The sequence below is a fragment of the Bombina bombina genome, chromosome 2 (genome assembly GCF_027579735.1).
Source record: "Bombina bombina isolate aBomBom1 chromosome 2, aBomBom1.pri, whole genome shotgun sequence".
Lineage (NCBI taxonomy): Eukaryota > Metazoa > Chordata > Amphibia > Anura > Bombinatoridae > Bombina > Bombina bombina.
The window spans coordinates 733281208-733306616 of NC_069500.1; the positions used below are offsets into that span (position 1 = coordinate 733281208).

General features: G+C 37.8%; 1 protein-coding gene across 3 annotated transcripts in view; it reads right to left on the reverse strand.

Moving 5' to 3' along the window:
- GNG7 (G protein subunit gamma 7) overlaps positions 1 to 16642 on the reverse strand; it is a 146910-nt gene extending 130268 nt beyond the window's left edge. Inside the window, exon 1 of one of the 3 annotated variants that reach the window (XM_053702756.1) lies at positions 16576 to 16642. The gene's annotated coding sequence lies outside the window, so the exon portion shown is untranslated. Of the gene's footprint in view, positions 1 to 16557 lie in introns of all 3 variants that reach the window. The other 2 variants (XM_053702758.1, XM_053702757.1) reach the window with 2 other exon arrangements.
- Between the last annotated feature and the right edge of the window lie 8767 nt (positions 16643 to 25409).

Below are 25409 nucleotides of genomic sequence, written 5' to 3' on the forward strand. Positions count from 1 at the left end.
GATAGATAATCCATTTATTACTCATTCCCAGTTTTGCGTAATCAACACTATTATATTAATAAAAAAAATTCATGCCCTATTTGAATCATAATTCATTTTGACTTGACTATCCCTTTAACACTGTATTAGAGTGCTTTTTTAAAGGGACACTGAACCCACATTTTTTCTTTCATGATTCAGATAGAGCAGGCAATTTTAAGCAACTTTCTAATTTACTCCTATTATCAATTTGCCTTCATGCTCTTGCTATCTTTATTTGAAAAGCAAGAATGTAAGTTTAGAAGCCGGACCATTTTTGGTTCACAACCTGGGTTGTCCTTGCTGATTGGACAGCACCAATAAACATGTGCTGTCCAGTGTGCTGAACTAAAAATTGTCTGGCTTCTTAGCTTAATAAAGATAGCAAGAGAACGAACAAACATTGATAATAGGAGTAAATTAGAAAGTTGCTTAAAATTGCATGCTCTATCTGAATCATGAAAGACAAAATTTGGGTTTAGTGTCCCTTTAAGGTTTTTTTTCTTGTTCCAGTGCTGAATAAATAATGTTTTTGTGGGAATTGCTTGTTTAAACCTGTGAGCAATAGGTACCTAGTTATCAGTTGCATTTCCTGTTAGTGTCAGGTTAAAGGGGCAGTAAACCTACAAAATAATGTTATATAATTATATAACATTAGCTTAGCACTAACTTTTTACAGCAAAGTATTGCAAAGCTATTTTATAAGGAAGTTCAATTTTGCAGAACGCCGCTCCTGGCTCTACTGAGCGGGTTTGTTTTTTCCTAAGCGCATCGCGGACACGCTGTCTAGTCACAGCGCGCACGATTGCATCATTAAACCCAAATGTAGCTCGCTCCAGCTCTGGTCAGGTTTAATTATAATTCTGCACAATGTGCAGAATTATATAACATTATTTTGTAAGTTTACTGCCCCTTTAAAGGAGCTTATTTGCATCAAAACAATTACATTTCAAAGGGACAATGTACTGTTAACCTTTTCCCCATTTAGGGCCAGATAACAAGTGGAGCACTAACAGTTACGAGCGACTGAAAAAAGGGTTTATCGCAAGTATTTGCCCGCGTCAGGTTTACGTTGAAATTAACCGCGATCACTTGAGCACAATTGCAATTTATGCTAGAGTGATTACCGCGTCCTCAGAGGTCTGGTTAACCGTTTCGAAAAACAAAAAAGTGCCACAACATACATTACTTAGCACAGTTACACTAATAACACAATCTAATAAAATGATTTAAAAAACAAAATTGCAGAAACAAGTTATAAGGGCTGAAAGATATGAGGTCTCAGGTGTTAGAAGAAAAAACAAAAGGCAGGCAAAAGACTTCAAAATAGAGATACATACATACACATGTCTAAATATGTATATATATATATATATCTAGTTTTTTTTACAGACATATATACACACATGTAGACATATATATAAGTGCATGGGAGCCCTTTGTAGTTAAGTAGATGAAAACATGTAAAAACATATCTATGCAATATTCACATTTAATAAAGTGTTATAGTGTGTATTTACTGTAAATATTTCACATTCCAATGTTCTGCACATAATGCACATATGTTCTATGCATTTATAGATATTCCAATATATATCTGATTCTGTATATATCTATACCTATATATAATCATCAATATATAGGTATAGATATATATTTTACCAAAACAGATACATATTTATATATCCATATGTATTTATGAATAAATAACATATTCTGCTATGTGAAGAACATTGGAATGTGTTATATTCATATTTTCATGAGAGGTTAGCGCCCTTGGGAATATGCAGTCGGGTTTTATGCGTAGTAGGGTGTTAGCACATAATATTGTAACTTCAGCTTTTTGTGCATATCGGGTTAGCGGTCGTTTCGAAACCTGTTTACTTTAAAAGGGACAGTCTAGTCCAAAATAAAACTTTCATGATTCAGATAGGGCATGTTATTTTAAACAATTTTCCAATTTATTTTTATCACCAATTTTGCTTTGTTTTCTTGGAATTCTTAGTTGAAACCTGAATCTAGGGGGTTCATATGCTAATTTCTAAAATCCTTGAAGGCCGCCTCTTATTTCAGGGTATTTTGACAGTTTTTCACCACTACAGGGTGTTAGTTCATGTGTTTCATATAGATAACACTGTGCTCACTCATGTGGAGTTCCTATAAACCAGCACTGATTGGCTAAAATAAAAGTCTGTCAAAACAACTGAAATAAGGGGGCAGTTTGCAGAGTCTTAGATACAAGATAATCACAGAGGTAAAAAGTGTATTAATATAACTGTTGGTTATACAAAACTAGAGAATAGATAATAAAGGGATTATCTATCTTTTAAAGCCAAAAAAATTCTGGTGTAGACAGTCCCTTTCAACTTGTAATACAAGTGCTACCTGACACTCGCAAAGCTTACTTCTAGTGGCATTAGCGTGCGAACAGGACCATTATTTGTAAACTAACCCTTATTGTGTTCCCAATTATCTATTTTTACCAGTTGGAGTGTATTCAATTGTTTACAAATAACTTTTACCTTTATTTTATCCTTTGAAATAGCCTATTTTCCTGTTATATCCCCCACCTGAAAATGTCAATATTGCAGTAATAAGTACAGGAAAACCCACGTAAACAATATCAGCAGAAGAAATTACACTGTCAGAGGGATGTGGGCAAGATAAGGAAGGCTTTTTGTTTATACAGAGTGATGAGATGAGATTTGTTCTCCTTGCAAAGCTCAGCTCATTTTAATGGGTTGTAGCTGGAAACACATTAAGGGGAAACTAATTTTATAGTGCACTGTCCCTCACAAGCACACACAGCCAGTTAGGGGTCGATTTATGAAAGCCTTCGGCAGGCTTCACACCCCTTACGACTTCTCACAAGAGAACCTGCAGTCCGTATTTAACAATCAGCGGTCATCAGACCACTGCTTTCCTAACCTTTTGCCACCTCTTAGTTGGTGAATTTCAATCTCCCCGGTCTCGTCCGACCGAAGAGATTGGCAGCTCCTGTCCGCGCGTGATTGGCTGTGCGTGGGCAGGGAGCGGTATTGCACACAAGCGCAAAATAGTGCTCGTGTGCAATGCTGAATTTCAGCAGCGGAATTCAGCCCGCCAGAGGCAATCTGCGGCGGACAGGGGCGCGTATGTGTGATGCAGTTTAATAAATCGACCCCTAAGTGTCGATGCCACATACCTGCGCTAAATGGCTGTTCAATAGCTGCTTGCTGGTTAACCACACACAATCAAATATTTCTTATAAGATATTAAAAATGTAAAACGTTTGTTAACAGATTTTACTTTGACATAAAAAAACAACAACACCTACATCACAAAAACAAGAGACAGCATACTACATATGGTCACAGGGGGTTAAACCACTGCTGCACATGTGTTAAAGGCAATCAGGGAGTTCAATAACTGCTGCATATGGTACCCTGCAGCGATTTCAATTAAACTTGTGTGTTTTAGACAAAGGTTGTTATTACTCCATGTGTCTCCCAGGTAATCTAGTGATTAAATCATTGCTGAACATATTAAAGTTTATTTCACACATTAAAGCTGTCTCTTTATTAGGAATAACCTTTTAATATGTATTTCAAAGTGGAATGTTCCATAGAAAAATAGGTATACTTTAATAGAATGCTAGCATTTTTATGAAAAATAAAAGTAATCTACAGATGAATTAACCTATATATTAAATATTTTAAAAAAATTTACGAAATCTTGACGATTTGCATTGATGATGACTGAACGTCTCATTAAATGTGCAATATGTACATTTTCTGCATTTCTAAGGGTAACAATCCATACCGCTACCCCCCTCAGATCATAACCCCCTACAGACCTCCCACCTATTGCTCTAACTCGCAGCCTCCCCTGCACACAGAATGAGTAGAACAGCTTTATGATAGGAGGTGTTTGGTCATCACTAAGCTCAGTGTTGTTACGCAAGCTGCATGCTTAAGAAGAAAGGCATTCAGTTAGAAGCTGAAATACTGCCCTGAGAGCACATGTATATTAAACAGGGACATTGTGTTAGAGAACAGGGAGAATAGGATCAATAACAGATTCATGTTTGACAACATTTAAAAAAAAAACCACACAAATACTTTAAAGGGATATGAAACCCACATTTTTTCTTTCATGATTCAGATAGAGGATACAATTAGAAAGGTGCTTAAAATTGCATGCTTTGTCTGAATCATGAAAGAAAAAAATTGGGTTTAAAGGGACATGAAACCCAATTTTTTTCTTTTCATAACTCAGATATAGTACTATTTTAAACAAGTTTCCAATTTGCGTCTATTATCCAATTTGCTTCGTCCTCTTGTTATCCTTTGTTAAAAAGCATACCTAGGTGGGCTAATGTGCAAACTGCTGATTGGTGGCTGCAAATGTATGCCTCTTGTCATTGGCTTACCAAAGTGTTCAGCTAGCTCTCAGTAGTGCATTGGTGCTCCTTCAATAAAAATATCAAGAGAATGAAGCAAATTGATAACAGAAGTAAATTGGAAAGAAGTTTAAAAATGTCTCATCTATCTGAATCATGAAAGAAATAATTTGGGTTTCAGTCTGGAAATTATGACTTTTTTAATAATATATCCCACCCATAAACATCAGCACTAGTTCCCCATTAATGATCAATTCTCTAAAAGGAAAATTTTTCTATAAGTACAAACAAGAGCATCCACTATAGTCAAATAAAACATTTTGTGCTCATCATTATACAAAATAGTTGTATTTTTTACCATTTAAATTTATATTATAGCCCTGAGCAGTTGATCGGATGTTAGTCATGTGATTAAATAACTGTGTAGGACAATCACATCTCAATCTGTTAATTGAAAACATTATGCTAAAATCATTCCAACCTTATACTCTGGTGCCACCTGCTGGCAATCCTACAGTATTTATTACCATGTATGGTTATAATATAGTACTGGATAGGAATCACTCAAGTGGTGCATGACGAAGATACAATTAATTTATGGCTAAGATTCTTCAGTAACTGGTGACTTGATACTGTTACATTCTGTGCTACAGTTATATAATATATAACTACCTCAATCATCTCTCTTCTGCCTCTCACTTTGTATCTTACTCAGGAGTGACTGTGACAGCTTTATTAAAATATATTCTAATATTACATTAACAACTTTACAAAAACAAGAAAAGGATACCAGGGACAAATATAATAACATACTACAATGTAGAAATATCCCTAAAGGTACATGGAAGGCAAAATTAAAGAGACAATAAAGGGAAAATGACACATGATTCAGACAGAGCAAGCAGTTTCAAACATTACTATGTGCACGTGCTTTGAACACTATGGGTGCCCTCGCCTCTAGCTTCGCCTGGGGCACTGCCCTCGCCTCTAGCTCCGTCTGGGGCACTGCCCTCGCCTCTAGCTCCGTCTGGGGCACTGCCCTCGCCTCTAGCTCCGTCTGGGGCACTGCCCTCGCCTCTAGCTCCGTCTGGGGCACTGCCCTCGCCTCTAGCTCCGTCTGGGGCACTGCCCTCGCCTCTAGCTCCGTCTGGGGCAGTGCCCTCGCCTCTAGCTCCGTCTGGGGCAGTGCCCTCGCCTCTAGCTCCGTCTGGGGCAGTGCCCTCGCCTCTAGCTCCGTCTGGGGCAGTGCCCTCGCCTCTAGCTCCGTCTGGGGCAGTGCCCTCGCCTCTAGCTCCGTCTGGGGCAGTGCCCTCGCCTCTAGCTCCGTCTGGGGCAGTGCCCTCGCCTCTAGCTCCGTCTGGGGCAGTGCCCTTGCCTCTAGCTCCGTCTGGGGCAGTGCCCTCGCCTCTAGCTCCGTCTGGGGCAGTGCCACACATATCTACCTCTAAATCACACAACACCATCATGCCTATTTCTGTGTAAGTGGTGCTGTGACACGTCTAACTCTGACCAGTGCAATACCACCTACAGTCAGGTCCATATCATGCTATATATTCCACTTCTACTTTAGGACTGCATGATTAAAACACTACATGTCTCTTTGGACCATGGAATGCCAACCTCTTATAGTACCGGTTGATGCTAAACCATCTAATAAAGCTGGGTCATATTTTGCAACAAACAAATAGCATAAAAGTTGTGCCACACATTTCTAATTTAAGATTATTCTCCAATGTACACAATCGATAAATTCCACCCAGTTACAGATCAGGTTCATAATTTGCCACTAATTCTAAATCTGGAACATGCTCCTCCCTACACATCTAATGCTGATTTATGTTCATCTGCTTCCGGCCCCCCAGTCAGCAGCGCTAGTTGTACGTCTTAGCAATGCAACTAGCACTGCCGATTAGATTGGCAGCATGTTTTACTCAGGACAGGGAAGTGGTCTGCAAGTCCTGGGCAATATTTCTACTTTGCGGGGGTTACACACAATAGTCTAGGGTCCATAGTCTTAAAATTACATGGATTAGAGCAGGGTTCTTCAAAAAATTTCCCCAAGACCCAGTGCAATGATACCACATACACTATAAACTACCACAATAGCCCAATTAAATAATTAAACTTTCATGGCTGAAATATCCCCACCATATTACCTACTTAACCCATTAAATTTGAGAATGCGTCACAGCACTTGCACCCTTGATTTGCGTCATCTCTTCTGCCCGTATAGGGGACGATAAACCCATGTGGCTGGGTTGGGAGAAGACAATCGCAGCTCACTTAAATAATAGTATCCAACATGTAATACATACGAGGCAAGCTCCCTAGTCTCATAACTAGTGGGCTTCTAAGAGGAACATAAAGAGTTAATCGCAGATATTCCCATTAAACTACTGATTAATTATCACTGTCTCTTAGAGAACCATTTATACATACAGACAGGACATGTAGACAAGGATGAATGAAGACCAAGTGTGTGACTTGAGTCACATGGTAGAGCCTATGGTCTACATGGCCAGCGGGGACCCTAGTGAATGCAAACTCCAACGCCTCCTTACTCAGAGGTTCTGCTCTATGTAGTTAGCACTTAAAGCACCAGACACTCCTCCGCCATTAAAAAAAAGTTGCAGTTAAAGAAAAGCTAAATATGATGGCCTAGACAGCTGTGCACACTTTATAAACAGTTGCCGACCCAGTAAACACAGTGTTATGACCCAGTAATGGGTTGTGATCTGTGGTTTGAAGAACCCTGGATTAGAGCATGAAATTTTTTTTACTAGTATGGTCCTATAAGTGCTATTCTTTTAATATATAAATATGGCTTTAGGTTAGAGACCCAGGCATTGACAGGGCACTAAATGCAGTTAGCTAGAGCCATAGATTAGGAATTGAAAATATATATAAGGTTTAGAAACCAGCAAAATTAGTAAAGGACCGGCAACAAACACATTTCTGGATATGTAGATATATGCAAAATAATAAAAATGCTTCTTAAATTCACTGTCCCCTCACCCTTTTATACTACATCATGGCATAGGGAACTGGGTCATTACCTTGATAAGAAAGACTAGCATAAGGTCTTTGAAGACACTAGAAAGTCATTGGCCTTTCCACAAATCCTCAAATTAATTGTTAAAATTATTTTTAAGTGGTACCTGACTACTACTCACCTTAAAAAGTTCTATTCAAGAGTGAGTGTTTGCTGCTAGAGGGGATGTGGTGTTGTAAGGTGTTCCACATATGGTGGGATGTTGCCCACAGTTGCACTTGTTAATTTGACCATACAATGCCCTTATACATTTTTGTCAGATGTCGTTCATGATTAACAATCTACACCTTCCTAATGGGTCAATCGCACAGCTGGCTTTTCTCTGTTGCAGTCTCTACTTCAAACACTAAATTGCTCTGTGTGGGTTACATCAAAGAAATATTGATTAAAATAAAAAAAAATAAAAAAGTTCTAGTATAATCAGACAGCGTAACACTGGCTTCTATGACAGCGTATATCAAACTTACAGTGGATACTACATGTAGGCGTTATCTAAATGTGAGTAAACAAAACCACACTCAGCATATGATCAATTATGTACATTCATCTTCATCTATCAACAAAACCTCAAAAACAATAGGAGCATGCCTATTATGTTATATGAATCACACTGAAATAATCTATTGTACGCTTCATAATTAAGTTGCATAGCTGACTGATTTTTGTGTGTGTGTATATATTTATTTATACTGGATAGATAGATAGATAGATAGATAGATAGATAGATAGATAGATAGATAGATGACTTTAGTTTCATTCTGTGTGTCAAAGTAACATCTAATTATCCATTTCACCTGAAAGTTATTGTATAATTACAGGTCATTCTGGCTTATGGTTACTGCAGGATGCCTAATTGCTGCTGCACTGATTATTACTGCAGAATATTGCAGTCTACTAAGGTACTGTCTGTGTATTTTAGGTAGCATAATAAAAAAAATGACTACAACTTTATTGCTATGCACCTTAAAAGGTCAGTATACTATAAAAAAAAAAATTATCTTAATGTTTCCAATTACTTTTTTTACCAGCTGCAGAGTATAAAAATGTATGAGATTTGCTTATTTTTGTATATGAATTAGCTGATTTTGTGTTTTGAAGCCACAGCCTAATAAAATGGGTTGAGCTTGTAGGTATAATCAGATCTAATTACTTTATCACATTGTGTACATTCAGTTGATATTAAAAAGTCTACACACCCCTGTTAAAATGTCAGGTTTCTGGGATGTAAAAAATGAGACAAAGATAAATCATTTCAGAACTTTTTCCACCTTTAATGTGACCTATAAACTGTACAACTTGATTGAAAAACAAACTGAAATCTTTTAGGTGGAGGGAAGAAAACAAAAAAATAAAATAATATGGTTATAACTGGGGATGTAGCTGTGTTCAGAATTAAGCAATCATATTCAAAATCATGTTAAATAGGAGTCAGCATACACCTGCCATCATTTAAAGTGCCTCTGAATCTCTGATTAACCCCAAATAAAGTTCAGCTGCTCTAGTTGTTCTTTCCTGAAATTTTCTTAGTCGCATCCCACAGAAAAAGCCATGGTCCACCGAGAGCTTCCAAAGCATCAGAGGGATCTCGTTAAAAGGTATCAGTCAGGAGAAGGGTACAAAAGAATTTCCAAGGCATTAGATATACCATGGAAAACAGTGAAGAAAGTCATCATCAAGTGAAGAAAATATGGCGCAACAGTGACATTATGAAGAACTGGACGTCCCTCCAAAATTGATGAAAAGACGAGAAGAAAACTGGTCTGGGAGGCTACCAAGAGGCCTACAGCAACATTAAAGGAGCTGCAGGAATATCTGGCAAGTACTGGCTGTGTGGTACATGTGACAACAATCGCCCGTATTCTTCATATGTCTGGGCTATGGGGTAGAGTGGCAAGACGAAAGAATTTTCTCACAAAGAAAAACATCCAAGCCAGGCTACATTTTGCAAAAACACATCTGAAGTTTCCCAAAAGCATGTGGGAAAAGGTGTTATGGTCTGATGAAACCAAGGTTGAACTTTTTGGCCATAATTCCAAAAGATATGTTTTGCGCAAAGAAAAACTTAATCTTTCAGCATGACAACGACCCAAAGCATACATCCAAATCAACAAAGGAATGGCTTCACCAGAAGATTAAAGTTTTGGAATGGCCCAGCCAGAGCCCAGACCTGAATCTGATTGAAAATCTGTGGGGTGATCTGAAGAGGGCCGTGCACAGGAGATGCCCTCGCAATCTGACAGATTTGGAGTGTTTTTGCAAAGAAGAGTGGGCAAATCTTGCCAAGTCAAAATATGCCATGCTGATAGACTCATAACCAAAAAAACTGAGTGCTGTAATAAAATCAAAAGGTACTTCAACAAAGTATTAGTTTAAGGGTGTGCACACTTATGCAACCATATTGTTTTATTTTTATATTTTATTCTTCCCTCTACCTAAAACATTTCAGTTTGTTTTTCAATTGAGTTGTACAGTTTATAGGTCACATTAAAGGTGGGAAAAGTTCTGAAATGATTTATCTTTGTCTCATTTTTTTACATCACAGAAACCTGACATTTTAACAGGGGTGTGTAGACTTTTTATATCCACTGTATACCCACTTCTTTATCTTATATCTGTCCATAAACCAATCACCAATACTTGGAGAGAACAATGAAAAATGTACATTTTATTACCTTATCTCTTCTATACCCCACCGGGAATTGTAATTTCTTCTACTAGTTGTGTTAACAAAGCTTGGCCTCGAGGCCAAAAACTTTCAGGATGGGTGGGGATACCACAGGCTAAATAAACTAATTAAAATACCAATATAAGGGTAATGCAAATACTTGTAAACAATTTAATACACTCCAGCAGGTAAAGTGGATCATTGGGAACAAATTAAGGGGAAAAACATTTTGAGTAAACTGTCCCTTTAAGTACATAAAGGTAACATCCCTTTGGCCATCCAGGAAGTATCCAACCTTAACATGATAGATGCAAAGCCTCTTATTCACTATAATGTTACTACAACATTACTTTATACAAAACATGCTTTATTAATACTTCAACCGATATAAAAATTATATTTTTCAATATCACCAACTAATGTTATATCAGTGCAAGGTTAGATGAAGCAGAAAATGTTAATAGGTTCATCAATATTCTTCAATGTCGCCATCTCCACTCACTGTCACTGCAGTACCAAGAAGCTATTCACTCGTGTTGGTACAACTAAAGGCTGGATTGTCTTTGCAATGTCACAAGCAGGTGCTCTGTTTCCAGACTAACAATCATCCTTACTAAAACAGTAAACACTTTCAGATTGCAATATAAAATGTTTAAATAGGTGTAGTAAAAAAAAATGCCGCAATTATGCAATATAAAATATATATATATTTTCCCCCTTTTTCCAGTAATTTAAGTCTAAAAATAAAGTTTGCCAATTCTGAAAGTGCAAATGGCAACCTTCACAAGCCTAACTCTGCTACATATCTGTCCCTAACTGGCTTCAGCAGAAATTATAAAATAAACGGCAAAATAATGAAAAGTTAGCTAGCATAATGGACTGTAGCTAGCTGTTTCTACTTCAGCAACAAGTCTTGATAGGTTCCTCCATATATGGCAAGTTTTGGGTGGAGTTAGGCTATTAATAATAAAAAAATAATATTAATTGCAAATTAAAAGCAATTAAAGGGACACTGACCCCATTTTTTTATTTCATGATTCAGATAGAGCATGCAATTTTAAGCAACTTTCTAAATTACTATTATCAAATTTTCTTCATTCTCTTGGTATCTTTATTTGAAAGGCAATAATGTAAGTTTAGATGCCAGCCCATTTTTGGTGAACAACCTGGGTTGTCCTTGCTGATTGGACAGCACCAATAAACAAGTGCTGTATATGGTTCTAAACCGAAAATTGGCTGGCTCCTTAGCTTAGATGCCTTCTTTTTCAAATAAAGATAGCAAGAGAATGAAGAAAATTTGATAATAGGAGTAAATTAGAAAGTTGCTTAAAATTGCATGCTCTATCTGAATTATGCAAGAAAAAAATTGGGTTCAGTGTCCCTTTAAGGTGTTAATGTATTCAAAACATTTTCAAGTCTGCCCAGTATTAGTATATTGCACTACTGCTGAAGACAGAATTGAAATCACAAGTTGTTTACTGTCCCTTTCATTAAAACATGTAAAGTGGTCTCTCAAAGTAAATCAAATGATAAAATGGGTTTGGCCTTTCTTGATTATATCCTGTGTCTTGCTGATAAATTCACTTGAAAATTAAAATAATTCATAGAAGTGGCTTAAATGGAGTTGTATTGATCCCATGTTTTTATTCAGTTATACTGTACCCATAACTTCAGGAAAATAAATGCATGCTGAAAACAAAATCCCATTAGGATTGCTGACAAGGCTATTCACGACTCACCATAAAAGAAAAAAAAATCTACCTTGATTTTGTTATGATTTACTGATGGATTCACTAAATTAGAAAGTTTTATTTTTTAGCAGGGCACATTTTTTCTGATCTCCTCACCCTATTAATGGACGTCTATCCAACTTAAAAAGTCCCCCTATGGGGGAAACATATAAAGATTTCCTCATGGGAATTTAAGCCACTTGGATAACTAAAAATTCATAGGAAGAAAGTATTTGGCTTATGGTTGCAAATACAATTATTCATACTTTAGCCGTAAAAATAATTACTGAACAATTCTAAATTTACAGAGCTGCTGAACATGCTATGCTTATATAAAAATAGCAAATCTAGGCAAAAGAATAGTACACCAGTGCTTTTAGTTCAACATGGGATTGAGGAATAATCTTTCCTGTTTTCATTGATCCATCTTATATGAGCCCTAAATTCTCCTAGTAATACATCCCATATCATCATCTCTTGCCAAAATCCTGTAAATTCCACCTTATTTCATAAGTCCTGTTGGCTCTCTCAACCTTCATTTAATTCTAACTCTTAGGGGGAGATTTAATAAGCAGCGGGTGCTGCTTTCTCCGTGTGAACTTTCCTGCTCGCCGGAAACTGAAGTTAAGAAGCAGTGGTCGTAAGACCGCTGTTTCGTAACTTTTCCGCCACCGATACGGTAGGGATGATTGACACCCCCTGCTAGTGGCCGATTGGCAGCAAATGTGCAGGGGGAAACATTGCACAAGAATTTCACAAGAAATGCTTGTGCAATGTTAAATGCCAACAGTGTATCATGTCCGCCTGGCATTTCATAAATTGACCCCTAAGTGATAAAAAAGGTGATTTGTATATCCCTGAGTGGGACCCTACAACTATCACCCCTCCTCTGTGACTGGTGGGGAAGTAACAGCAGCAGATGACATGGCATATCCTGATGAGACTTATCTTTTCTACAGTAATGATCAAGGAAAAAAGAAAAAGAAAATTAATTATACTATGTGATGATGCAGCCACTTTACAATAGCACCAGGTAGGTTACCTGGATAACAGAAACAAAAGGGGGCGATTTATCAAGCTGAGGCTGAGCCGTCTGCCGCAGCTCGCCTCTGGCGGGCTGAATTCCCCTGGTGGAATTCAGCATTGCACACGAGCGCTATTTTGTGCTGGCGTGCAATCCCGCCCCCTGCCCGCGAACAGCCAATCACGCATGGGCAGGAGCTGTCAATCTCCCTGCTCAGACTAGACTGCGGAGATTGAATTTTGCCACTTTAGAGGTGGCGAAAGATTAGGGAAGAAGCGGTCTGATGACTGTGGCTTGTTAAATACGACGTGCAGGTTCTCTTGTGAGAACCTGCAGCCGTAGTGGGGTCGAAAGGCTTGCGAAGCCTTTGATAAATCGACCCCTAAGAGTAAAAACACAGGTTTGGCAATATAAATACAGTAAAACCAATGGGGTGTGTGTGTTAGTCTGTCTAAAGTTTTTTTTAGGAGCCAGGAAAAAAAAATACAAATCCAACATATACATTATACATTCACAATTATTTAGAACAAAATTAAAACAGCAACACAGGCCAACAATGTCCATTTTCACCTCTGTATTAAAATAGTATACCGCAAAATTGTATTACAGATAAAATTAGGGTTTACATAATTATACATTAAAATTCTGAGTCCACAAGCACCAACTTTGTATGTAATTATTTATTAGAAAGTAGTAAAATACTGTATTCAATTGATACTTATTATACATTTTCAACACTTGAAACACCAAATAATTGTAATACTTTAACACAGGGCTTGACAAACCCAGGAGCCAGAGAGCCACTGGCTCTTACAATTTTACCCCTGGCTCCTAACTTTTTGGATTATTCTTCATATTTCTATCTAGAAATACCACCTGGCTCCTGAAAGTTTTTCTGCTCCTAAATATTCTTAATGGCTCCTACATTTTAGGAAGAACAAACCAAGCGCTTGGGGTAACTTGATCCACAATACGCTTTACACGTTGTTTACTTGATCCACAATACCACTTTACACGTTGTTTACTTGATCCACAATACCGCTTTACACGTTGTTTACTTGATCCACAATACCGCTTTACACGTTGTTTACTTGATCCACAATACCGCTTTACACGTTGTTTACTTGATCCACAATACCAGCTTTACACGTTGTTTACTTGGCTCCTACATTTTAAACAGATTTGTCAACCACTGCTTTAACACCTGATATTAATTATATTAGTATGGCCCTGTTAGTTCTTCTACCAGTGCTCCTGCAAATGGCCCTGTCATGATTTTGGAGGAGGACATTGACTGAAGCCCCTTTTGTAATCATGTCATATGAGCTTAGCAATGCAATTTGAGGACAGGTTGTTCTCTTGAGACCAGAAAAACATTCCTAGTGCTAAATCACCGCTAAGTTAAATATTTCTTAGAGAGGGAAGTGCAACTCACACTAAAAATATTTGCAAAAAACAAACCATTTTCAACCAAAGTAAGAGCAGGAAGACCTGAAGTTACCACAAAATCAGCTAACATCATTATGGAACAGAACAGCATTAGCATCCAAGATCCCAGCACAGCAAAAGTATTCATGGGATCATTGCAGCCTATAAACAACTCCATCAACAAAAATTGTAAACGTTTAGCATGGGTCAAAAAATAGAGAAATATTTAGATATGTGCTTTCAGAAAAGATCAGAACAGTCAATCAGAACGAAGGATCTGAATTCACATGTCTAGAAATTTCTGGAAGGCTGGAAACACGTCCTGTTTATTGATAAATCAAAATATAAAATCTTTGGCTTCAAGAGTTCATGCAAGGAGGGTTCAGTATGAGAGGCTAACACCACCGTGTGTAAAACCTACAACTAAATTGGGTGCAGGAAATATTTAGGTGTGGGGATGTTTTGCCTATTCTGGACTTGATCACTTGCACAAAGTAAAGGACACAAAAGAGAAGTATTACTCTATACAGCAGGGGCAAGGGTGCACAGATGACAACAGCTACAGCTGTACAGTCTATACAGGTATCATACTGCTAGAGCCTTACTTATATAGGAATAACTGCAATAAATGATGCAATCGTCCCAGTTCTATTTCATACAAAAAACAAAACAAATTTTCCTTTCATGATTCAGAAAGATAATGAAATTTTAAACAACTTAAAAATTCTATTATTCATTTATCTTCATTCTCTTGCTATTTTTTGTTGAAAAGCAGGGGCATGAGCACAGCAGCGTGCAAGTGTCCGGAGCACTATATGGCAGCACTATTTCATACCATGTAGTTCTCCAAACACCTACGTAAATATCTCTTCAACAAAGAATACCATGTGAACGAAGCAAATCTGATCATTTGCAAACGTTTTAAAAATTGTACGCTCCGAGTAACAAAATACATTTTTGTCAGCTTCATATCCCTTTAAAGGGACGTAAAACACAAAAAAAATCTTTCATTTCTCAGTCAGAACATACCATTTTAAACAACTTTAGTTCTACTATCACATTTGCATCTTTATTTTAGTATCCTTTGTTGAAGGAGCAACAGTGCACTACTCGGAGCTAGCTAAACAAATCAGGTGAGTCAATAAGATGCATATATGTGGAGCTACCAAAAAGCAGCTAGCTCCCAGTAGTGATTGCTGCTCCTACTACCTAGGTATGGTTTTCAACAAAAGATAAAAAAAAACAAAGCAAATTAGATAATAGAAGTAAATTGGAAAGCTGATTAAACTGGTATGCTCTATTTGAATTATGAAAGAAAAGCCAATAGAGAATTTTGAAGAAAAATAAAAATGAGACATGCAATAATGCAATAAAGAATAAGCATGTAATATGTACAAGTATAAAGTACAAGGTTTGTGCCAGAGCTCTCTGCAGTAGGTATGTGTGTATGCTCACCACAGCCGCAGAAATACTGTTCTGGTTATTTCTATGCATATATATTAATACAACATCTGAACATCATCAGTACAGTAGTATTTAAGTAAATAGTTGTGTGGGCAAAATTCACTTAAAAACAAACAAAAACTCTCTAGCTTCACAAGCCCACTGTCTACTGTCTTTACAGTATTTAGGTATACAGTGCACTGTGTATACTTGTAAAGTAAAGGTTTGCCAGTGCAAGGTATTGTGTTGTGTCATACACATACAGTTGTGTGTCTGACTGCAGAACACAATGTCAGAAGGCACATGATTGTGTAACTGCACAGCGGTATCAGTGCAGTGCATATTCTGTGATACCACAAAGGCAGTAAAGTGTTAGTGCAAAGCGTTTTGTGAATACAGAAGTGTGAGTGCACTGTTTGTCAGTACATAGCAATATGTTAATACAAATGCAGAGACTTTATAAAAGCAAAGCATTATATACACGCGAGTGATGACTATAAAGCAGTATGTATGCAAAGTGCTTGTAAGTGTATAGACTCGAGCATTGTGCATAAATGCAACACAAAATGTTTACATCAAGGGTGAATATTAGTGTCAATAGAGTGCATTGTGTCCGTAAACGCATAGCATTGTTTATATAAAAATGCTCAGTGTTTATATCAGTGCAGGGCAAAGGCTCTTTTTGACATACGAGTACATAACAGTGTGTCTGTGAAAACAGAACAGTATTTCAGTACATGCACCGCATTGTATATTAATCCGGGTGTTTCAATGCACAATGTTTGTGTAATTCCGGGTGTTCCCCCCTCCTCTTACGGTCACGTGACCCCTCACCCGCGGGCTCCGGGCGCACCATCCGCCGCCTCCTCAATTCTGAACGCAGCGCAGGGGGCGGGGCCGGGAGCGCGCAAAGCGTGGGGAGCGGTGCGCGCACTCCAGAGTGTGAGCAGAAAAAGAGCTCGTATCCGATTCCTCTCAGTGGAAAAAAAAAAAAAGATTATGCGCGCAGCCAACCAATATTCTGTTGTGGGATTTGGTAGAATTGGTTAAAAAAAAAAAAGTTCTGTCGATGCGAGATTAGAATTATCATTGCATTTTTACTGGTCAATTTGTTACATCATGCATTATTTTGCTTTTAAACGTAAGGGGCAACATAGTGGTTATTTTATTCTGATAATAGCACATTATCGTTTTCTGTTCACTTTTGTTTTATTTGAAAACAAAGTAGGTTTAAAGAAAATAGAATTCCCACGTTGCAAATAATCATTGTTTGTAGAAAAAGATAGGCTTGGTTAAATGTGCAATTCATATGAACTCCATTAGAGGAATTGGGCCTAAGTACTGAAAACATTAAATAGGAACTTAAAGGGACACTGAACCCAATTTTTTTCTTTTGTGATTCAGATAGAGCATGCAATTTTAAGCAACTTTCTAATTTACTCCTATTACTAATTTCTCTTCGTTCTCTTGCTATCTTTATTTAAAAAAGAAGGCATCTAAGCTTTTTTATTGGTTCATAACTTTGAACAGCACTTTTTTATTGGTGGATGAATTTATCCACCAATCAGCAAGAACAACCCAGGTTGTTCACCAAAAATGGGCCAGCATCTAAGCTTACATTCTTGCATTTCAAATAAAGATACCTAGAGAATAAAGAAAATTTGATAATAGGAGTAAATTAGAAATCTGCGTAAAATTGCATGCTCTATCTGAATCACGAAAGAAAAAAAAAAATGGGTTCAGTTTTGTGGTATGCGGATTAAAAAAGAACCAACATGTGAAATATGAAATGCACAGCAGTGTACAAGTTGATCCTAGCATGGTGTGAGCCAGATAGTCCACCAGTCAGCTTTTCTAGTGATGTGTACAGTAGCTTTTCAAATAATGCATAGAGTAAGGGAACAAACAGCTATGTAACTTGTTCTATGGCCACCTAGGAGCAGCCTCTTTTAGCCCAATTGTGCTTTTCACAGAGAAGAACTTTCCTGAAGCATATCAGTCTGATCCCGCCTAACAAATGCAGTCCAGCCCTGAAATACCAAGCAATTCTCCTCTAAACAAGGAACATGACAACCCCAGACAATCGTTTCAGCCTTCTTTGGGTTTGTCCCTTACATAATAGACTTCAATGGGGGCACACAGTAAAAGTTATGTTGTATATCACTCAAGCACTAAGCCAATGGTGCATTAGGCAGAAGGTGTTAACTTAGTGGAGTCCTTCATGTAGTTTTGTGTTATATTAATAATAATAATAATAGCTACATTTTGCAGTGGTATTTTGGTTTGCACTTGAGCTCAATACTTAAAGGGATAGGAAAGTCAAAATGAAACTTGCATGATTCAGATAGAGCAGGTCATTTTAAGACACTTTGACATTCACTTCTATTTTCAAATGTGCTTTGTTCTCTTAGTATCCCTTGTTAAAAAATGAATATGCACATATCATACACTAGTGGGAGCTGCTGCTAATTGGTGCCGGTGTTCTGGGAAAATGGCGAACTTGTGAAAACAGCAAACTACGTCATTTTCTGTGACGTGGCATCAGCTGTTTCACAATTTTTGGCCGTAATGCGCATGGTGCTAGCATCATTACATACCTGGCTGCATACGTCACTGCTACAATTTTAAGAGGCGTGAAATTCCTGGACCCTTTCAAGAGTGCATGCGTAGGATTTTGAAATCCGTCAATACCACTGTTCTAAAAGAAGTTATATACTGCATAGGAATGTGCGACCTACGTCACTTCTGGTGACGTGAATCAGCTGCTGGAGGGGTGCGGCGCTCAATGCAAATGCGCAAGAGGCCCAACCTCCTCAAACAACTGTTTAAGGCAACTTCTTTGAGAACAACAGGTCGAGGAATTCTATGGGCCGTGCCGCACATGCGCACACGGCCCTACTACTCACTCATCAGACAAGGCACTAGCGGCACCCTTTACCCTATTGGTTGTACAGCCACTGACTTCACAGACACACGGACCAATCAGATAATGCAGCAACGCTTTTTTACTATGTATTATCTGATCGGTCCGTTTGATGTGCCCACCTCCATTCAATTTCCAAATTGTTCCATCGCACGCCGCCGACTTGCCGTGCCAGGGGGGGGTTGTGCTTATGGGGTTTACAGGGGGTGCTGATGGGGCTTCTGTAGGTTAGCACCAACTGTAAACCCCATAAGCACAACCCCCCCCCAATTTGTAAATTGAATGGAGGTGGGCAAATTCCTTGACCCGTTGTTTTCAAATAAGTCGCCTTAAACAGCTGTTTGGAAGCTGTTGGGCCTCTTGCGCATGCGCAGTGATTGCCACACCCCTCCAACAGCTGATTACACTTCACCGGACGTGACGTGGTGCACACATTCCTATGGTATATAACTTCTTTTAGAACATCCGGTATTGACGGATTTCAAAATCCTACGCATGCGCTCTTGAAAGGGTCCAGGAATTTCACGGCTTTTAAAATTGTATTAGTGACGGATGCAGCCAGGTATGTAATGACGCTAGCACGCATGTGCGTTACGGCCAAAATTTGGGAAACAGCTGGTGCAACTTCACAGGAAGTGACGTAGCTCGCTGTTTTCCCAGAACACCTGCACACATTTGTCTCTAGTGATTGGTTAAATAGATATTTTTTCAGCTTCCTGTCAGTAGTGCAATGCTGTCACTTCAGCAATGGATAACAAGAGAATGAAGAAAATTTGATACAAGAATTAAATTGGAAAGTTGTTTAAAATTGTATGTTCTATCTGAATCATAAAATAAAATTTTGGGGTTTACTATCTCTTTAACTCCCTACGTGTAACACCAGCACAATGAGAGCGTTAATAGCACTTTCTGTAGAATCCATTTTAAGTACAGGGTACGCTAAAAAGGATTTGGACACATTTGGTTTAAATATAGAATCATACACTTGTAAAACCAGATTGTGTGTTATTTTTTAAAAGAGGTTGAGCAAAACATAGCGCACCCAGCACTATCTATTGCGCTCCACTTGTCATCTCCAGAGCAGTAGTGCACTTCCCCTCCTGAGCATGTACATATGATTAGATTACCTACCCATGCTCAGTTCAGGACCAGCAGTGCAATGCTTCTCCAATGATGGCTTTGTTTAACCCATTTGAGAGATTTTAACACATTCTTCTACAAGTTAAAGAGCAACAAAAAGCTTTAGCACAGTGGTTCCTAAAGTGAGTAGTATCAACCCTTGGGGGTGCAGTGGGATTCCAGTGGGGGGCACTAGTAGACACAAGAGTTGGAAGTGGGAAGATTACCATAGGGGCACTAGCAAGCAAAAAGTGAGAGAGGGTGCTAGTAGGCACCTACAAGAGCAATGATCTTAAAGGGACAGTCAACACCAGAATGTTTGTTGTTTAAAAAGATAGATAATCCCTTTATTACATATTCCCCAGTTTTGCATAACCAACACTGTTATATTAATATACGTTTTACCTCTGTTATTACCTTGCATCTAAGCCTCAGCAAACTGCCGCCTTATTTCAGTTCTTTTGACAGACTTGCATTTTAGCCAATCAGTGCTGACTCCTAGGTAAATTCACGTCCGTGAGTTCAATTTTATCTATATGACACACATGAACTAATGCCCTCTAGTGGTGAAAAACTGTCAAAATGCATTTAGATTAGAGGCGGCCTTCAAGGTCTAAGAAATTAGCGTATGAGCCTCCTAGGTTTAGCTTTCAACTAAGAATACCAAGAGTACAAAGCAAAATTGGTGATAAAAGTAAATGGGAAAGTTGTTTAAAATTACATGCCATTTTTGAATGACGAACATTTATTTTGGTCTTGACTGTCCCTTTAATTAGCTGCTCTTACTTTGTATTTGAAGTTTTACCTTTCCTTATTCAAGGCTTTTTCCTTTATCATAGTTTGTGTTTATCAGCAACACTTTCTTAGTGCGGTATATTGTATCCATTTGTGTAGAAGCTTGCGTTCTTTGTTTTACCAGCGCTGTACATTTGCACATATTGTTAGCATTAACTGTACAGTTCCAAATTACTGTATCATAGCAGAAAAATACAGCAAAGTCGTGTTGTGCTTGTCTGAGTAACTTTGCACACATCCATCTGTCCATGGTTTTATAGTCTGTCTACTGTCATTAGAAACAACCTGTGTGGTGTGCACTACATAACACTTTGGAAAGTAAAAGACACATTCGATAAAGTCTGTTTATTAGTGCAGTTGTAAATCCGACCAGACGTTGACAAACTTGTAACACTTCATCAAACTTATCCAGGGCATATGAATAGACCGGTCTGGTTGCCAAATGTGACCTAAATTTCTTGCGGGTAAGAAAAATGTTTGTTACGAGCCCGAACGGCGACCTAACATTTTAAAGTGGAACATCAATAGCAATAAAAAAAAGGTTGTCAGTCAAATTGCCCTCCACATATGCACACACACGGGTAAAGGAGGGAAGAAAGAGGAGGTTCTTTCTGTCAAAAGCATTCAAACGACCTCCCCTTATCTCCATGGCTCTTGATCTCCTTGTCAGTTGCTACTTCCCAACCCTAAGGTTGTCTGCGCAGGAAGGCATCATGCTAGAGCGGTGAGTGTTTCTTTTCTGTGTGTGTGAATTAAGTATGGGCTAAAGTAACTATATGGTTATGGTAAGCAGCTTGCTCACGTACATTGTGCTGAAGTACTCCAGGGTCCAGTCTGGAGAACTTCAGCACAATTACAGGTCCCAAATATTAAGCAGCTTGCAGGGCATTCAAACTGGTACCTTTTTGTCTGCAATGTTTTGTGAGATTAAAATAACTATTTATTTTTCCTTTTGTAAATAAGATATATACACACACTACATGCAGACACGCACAGGCAACTAAAGTTTCTTTCGGGCTGGTAAGTTTTGTCATTTACTTGCCCGATGGGTGAGAGGAATTTTTGGGTATAATAGGCCCTGCTTATCCATCACAATAACTATTTATTTAGTGGAGTAATTACTAAAAGTGGTCTAAAAGACTGTTGCACAGTGACCATTGACTTTAAAGGGACAGTCTACACCAGAATTTTTGTTTAAAAAGATAGACGATCCCTTTATTACCCATTCCCCAGTTTTGCATAACCATCACTGTTATATTAATATACTTTTAACCTCTGTTATTACCTTGTATCTAAGCCTCTGCAGTCTGCCCCCTTATTTCAGTTCTTTTGTCAAACTTGCATTTTAGCCAATCAGTGCTGACTCTTAGGTAACTCCACATGCATGTTATCTATATGACACACATGAACTAACACCCTCTAGTGGCGAAAACCTGTCAAAATGCATTCAGATAAGAGGTGGCCTTCAAAGTCTAAGAAATTAGCATATGAGCCTACCTAGTTTTAGCTTTCAACTAAGAATACCAAGAGAACAAAGCAAAAGTGGTGATAAAAGTAAATTGGAAAGCATATCTAAGTAAACATTGAAGACAATGGAACTTTCAAAACTGTTTTGTGAGAAAGGTCTGGAAAACCCCGTCTTAGATGAGCTACAAAAAACAACAAATTTCATTATCCATGAAGCAAGCTTAATCCATTTTAAAAATAAATTGAAATACTATAGAGCAGTCATATCCCTTTTTGAAGAAGGTCACCAACAAAAGCTGAGTATCTGGCAATGAGGCCAGTAGTAACTCAAGAAGTTGCAGAGATTACAAGCAGGGTGGGAGAAGCTGTCCACGTCTCAACTATTAACCAAGGCGCACACCAAAATTGGTTCCCATGCAAAATTGGCCTATAGAAAGTCACTGCTGAAAATCCATGGTAATGCTTTGTGTTTGAATTATTTTTTAGGTTGTATTGAAAGCACGGCAAATATATTGTAAAATGTTTTTTGCTCACATGAGACCCAACCTGAAGTTTCTGCTCTAAACACGAAACTTGGTGTAGAGAACCTGCTTTGGCGTGCAAGAGAGATTGCTCTACGCTCCAAGTCAGTGATCTTAAAACATATGCCCGCACTGAAGTAGCTAAAGAAGACAAGAATATTAGATTTGCCCAGACTGTTGTTTATCTGAGAATATACAACAAGATGTAAATTAAAGTTGCTATAAATCACTGCTGCCCAACTTGAAAGGGTTTAAACAACTTTTCCTAAATAAATATGCTAAGAACTTCCAAATAATATAGTAATATGGAGGTGTCACCCACTTTAAATTAAAGGCCAAACCACAGTCCAGAATAGGCAAACAGCCTTAAAGGGACAGTCTAGTCAAAATTAAACTTTCATGATTTTAAAAGGGCATGTAATTTTAAACAACTTTCCAAATTACTTTTATCATCAAATTTGCTTTGCTCTCTTTTTATTCTTTGTGGAAAGCTAAACTTAGGTAGGCTCGTATGCTAATTTCTAAGCCGTTGAACTGCCTCGTATCAGTGCATTTTTACATTTTTTTTAACAGACACTGCTAGTTCCTGCGTGTCATAGATAACATTCTGTTCACCCCCATAGAGTCTGCACTGATTGGCTAAAATGCAAGTCTGTCAAAATAACTGAGATAAGGGGGCTGTCAGAAGATGCTTAGATACAAGTTAATCACAGAGGTAAAAAGTGTATTAATATAACCGTGTTGGTTGTGCAAAACTGGGGAATGGGTAGTAAAGGGATTATCTATCTTTTTAAACAATAACAATTCTGGAGTAGACTGTCCCTTTAAACCACTTCCAGGTTGTAACAACGATCAATTTAGAGAGCTATATGGATATTGATCAAAATGCTGTTTATCCTACAACAGACAAAAGGACATGTTCTGTTCTTTGATAGCAGCAGCCCCACTTTTCAAATTAGCTGTCCTTTCTTACAGCTCTCAGATGATTGTCATAATAACGGGAAGTGCCTCAGAATTTGGGGGTTCTGGCAACCACCAAAGCTCTCATCACCATTCATATATTTATAAGACCCCACATTTTGAAACAAGGGTTCCATCATTCACATAAGGAGTTTCATGTTACAGCTTTCAAGCAAGTAACATAGTAATAATTCAGAAGCAAATCTGTCCTCTTCTTTTTTTGTTGTGTTGTTGAAATCAGGGCTCCTAGTTTTTGTTTTGTTTTTTTAGCAAGAATCCAGATATCCAAATAAGACCTAGATTACAAATGGAGCACAATCAATATTTGAACATTTTCTTTGTGCACCATTGGCTTAGAGCTGAAGCGTCCTCCTACATGAATGTTTCTGCACCTCTCCATGGCAGTCTGTTATGTGAAGGAATTAATGCACCTATACTATCCAAAATGCAGTGTGTACTAGCCTCAAGCAATTAGAAAAAATCTTTAAAAGGAACAGTCTAGTCAAAATTAAACTCTCATGATTCAGATAGGGCATGTAGTTTTAAACAACTGTATCATTTACTTTTATCATCAAATTTGCTTTGTTTTCTTGGTATTCTTTGTTGAAAGCTAAACCTAGGTAGGCTCATATGCTAATTTTGAAGGCTGCCTCTTGTCTCTGTGCAGTTTGACAGTTTTTCACATCTAGACCGTGCTAATTCATGTGTGCCATATAGATAACATTGTGCTCACTCCTTTGAAGTCAGCACTGATTGGCTAAAAATGGTTTAAAATAACTGATATAAGGGGGCAGTCTACAGAGGCTTAGATACAAGGTAATCACAGAGGTAAAACGTTTATTAATATAACCATGTTGGCTATGCAATTTGGGAATGGGTAATTAAGGGATTATCTATCTTTTTAAACAATACAAATTCTGGAGTAGACTGTCCCTTTAACTTTTTTTAACACATCGCAGAGCTAACATTTTTGGGCTCCAATAAACTAGGCCTAAAGGGTTGCACAAGATGAATGTAATAATAAATGATATGTTGTGAAAGTCTATATATGATGATGTTTTGTGTAAATAATTACAATCGGCTAGATTACAAGTCTTGCGTTAGCCTTAAAAAGCAGCGTTGAGAGGTCCCAATGCTGCTTTTTAACGCCCGCTGGTATTACGAGTCTGGCAGGTACAGGTGTACCACTCACTTTTTTTGCACGACTCGAGCTTACCACAAATCCCCTTACATCAATTGCGTATCCTATCTTTTCCATGGGATTTGTCTAACGCCGGTATTATGAGTCTTGGAAGAAGTGAGCGGTAGACCCTCTCCTGTCAAGACTCCTACCGCATTTAAAAGTCAGTAGTTAAGAGTTTTATGGGCTAACACCGTAACATAAAACTCTTAACTAAAGTGATAAAAAGTACACTAACACCCATAAACTACCTGTTAACCCCTAAACCGAGCCCCCCCCCCACATTGCAAACACTTAAATAAAGTTTTTAACCCCTAATCTGTCGCCCCCAACGTCGCCGCTACTATATTAAATTTATTAACCCCTAAACCTAAGTCTAACCCCCACTAACTTAAATATAATTTAAATAAATCGAAATAAAATTACTACAATTAAATTATTCCTATTTATAACTAAATACTTAACGATAAAATAAACCCTAAGATAGCTACAATATAACTAATAGTTACATTGTAGCTATTTTAGGTTTTATTTTTTATTTTACAGGCAAGTTTGTATTTATTTTAACTAGGTAGAATAGTTATTAAATAGTTATTAACTATTTAATAACTACCTAGCTAAAATAAATACAAAAGTACCTGTAAAATAAATCCTAACCTAAGTTACAATAACACCTAACGCTACACTATCATTAAATTAATTT